Raw genomic sequence first — 2,360 nt, forward strand, 5'->3', positions numbered from 1 at the left:
ATGTCCCGCACCTAGAATTTGCCGTAGGGGAAATGAAAGGAGAAAGGTGGTTCCAGGCATGAGGCTGGCCACAGACCTCTAACCTGGCCCTGGCCCATAAAAAGGAAGGGAGACCCTTTTGGAGTGAGTGGGAGCGTAGAATGGTGGGGAACAGGTGATTAGGGATGTTAAAACCATGTGATGAGTCTAGGAGGCATGGGGCTCTATGAGGACTCCTGGAGACTTCTAATTCAGCCCGGGAAATCTGGGAAGGCTTCCTGGAGGAGGTGATGCCTGGAGAAGGAGAATTATTCCGGAGGAGATGGGTGGATGAAAGAGTGTTCCCAACATGGTATTAACACATGTAAAGAGTGAGAGGGGAGAGGGAATGGGACTTTTCAGAAAAACTGAGAGGAATTCGCAGGCAGTAGTCTGGGGCTGGGGTGTCAGCTGGGGCCACATCATACAAGGACTTGAAGAGTGGGAACAAGGGGTTTGGACTAATGTGGGAAGAAGGCAAATATCACAGGACTCAGCCCTGTGTCCTGTGGCCTCAGCCATGGCCACTTCATGACTTCTATTTTCTCCAGAGACGGGAGGCTCACTACCCATCAGGGAACCCAGCTCAGTGCAAACGGAATGTTACACTTTGGTTGTTGCTGTTAATTTTGGATTTGCTGTTTTTATTATGGAAAAAATTATGCATGCAAAAAGGCATGCAGAAAAAACCCATGAAAACCCACATCTTCCAACCAGCTTTATCAGGTTTGACATCTCCACATATGTCAGGTCCTCTTAAAAGTAAATAAGTCATGCCTCTTCCTGTGGGAGGCACGGGGTTGAGGGGAGCGTGGCGTCTCCTCTCCTCGCCAGGCGTGTGCTCGTTCACTGATATCGGTGTATTCCGAAAACGGGGAATCATCTGGCAAAAATATCACTTTTCCTGCTGTGTTCAAGGCTCCCATTCGGCCAGATATTGTGAACTTTGTTCACACCAACTTGTGCAAAAACAACAGGCAGCCCTGCGCTGTCAGTGAATTAGCACGTCATCAAAACGGTGCTCAGTCGTGGGGTCCTGGCAGAGCTGTGGCCGGAATTCCCAGCGTTTGAAGCGGTGGGACTCAGCGTTCTGACTGGGGTGCCCTTGGCAATGTGTGTCATGGGGGCCACATGTTGGCACCAACCACAACCTGGCACTGTTGGCACCGCAGTGATCACAGCACAGAAGCGATATGCCATCTGCTCTGCCTTGGCCCTCGGCCTTAACCTGCGCTGGTCATGTCTAAAGGTCACCGTATTGAGGAAGTTGCTGAACTTCCTTTGGTGGTTGAAAGTAAAGTTGAAGGCTACAGGAAGACCAACGAGGCTGTTTTGCTCCTTAAAAAGCTTAAGGCCTGGAATTATATTAAAAAGGACTATGCCTCTCAGACAATGAAAGCTGGCAAGGGCAAAATGGGAAAACATCGTCGCTTCCAGTACAGGGCACCTTGCGTCCTCTATAATGAGAACAACTGCTAAGCCTTCAGAAACATCCCTGGAGTTACTCTGCTTAACGTAAGCAAACTGAACACTTTGAAACTTGCTCCTGGTGGGCATGCGGGCCGTTTCTGCATTTGGGCTGAAAGTGCTTTCCACAACTTAGATGATCTGTATGGCAGTTGGTGTAAAGCCGCCGCCCTCCAGAGTAACTACAACCTTCCCACGCACAAGACACTCAGTACAGACATTAGCGCAATCTTGACAATCCCAGAGATCCAAAGAGCCCTCCGAGCACCACACAAGAAGAGTCACTGCAGAGTCCTGAAGAGAATCCACTGAAAAACCTGAGAATCATTTGGGTTGACACTAAACCCACATGCAGAGACCATGCACCGGAACCCATTCTTCACCAGGCCAAGCACCACCAGCTCCAGGTGGATAAAGCAGCAGCAGTGCTAGAAGCCAATCAGATGAGAAGGGGGATCCAGGCAAGAAGCCAGCGGTACGGAAGAAAGGGAAGAAGGCTGTTGGCGTTACGAAGCAGAGAAGCCTTTGGTGGGACAAAAGGCTGCAGCTACCAGGAAACCAGCAGCTGAGAAGAAGCCCGCAGAAAAGAAACCCACCACAGAAGAAAAGAAGCCCGCGGCATAACCTTTACATTTCTTTATTCCGTAAAGGTCAAATCACTTTATTTCTCTCCTCATCCCCCAAGGTATCTGCCCTCCCAAACTTGATATTTATCTAATTTAAACACACTGTAACTATGTATTCATTTAGACAATATATTGGGCTGTTTTGCACATCTGGAAGCTTTAAACAAATGGCACCACGTGGTTCATATCCTTCCACAATTTTTTTGTCCATGTTACAATTATGAGATATCTCTATTCAACACTCATTCT

General features: G+C 48.6%; 1 pseudogene across 1 annotated transcript; it reads left to right on the forward strand.

Annotated features, from left to right (window-relative positions):
* The first annotated feature begins 328 nt into the window (after positions 1-328).
* LOC308509426 (large ribosomal subunit protein uL4-like) lies at positions 329-2,109 on the forward strand (annotated as a pseudogene). The gene is made up of 2 exons: positions 329-343; positions 853-2,109. The product of its transcript is annotated as a large ribosomal subunit protein uL4-like (transcript).
* The last annotated feature ends 251 nt before the right edge of the window (positions 2,110-2,360 follow it).

Source organism: Rhinolophus hipposideros, assembly GCF_964194185.1.
Source record: "Rhinolophus hipposideros genome assembly, chromosome: 16".
In the NCBI taxonomy this organism is placed as follows: domain Eukaryota; kingdom Metazoa; phylum Chordata; class Mammalia; order Chiroptera; family Rhinolophidae; genus Rhinolophus; species Rhinolophus hipposideros.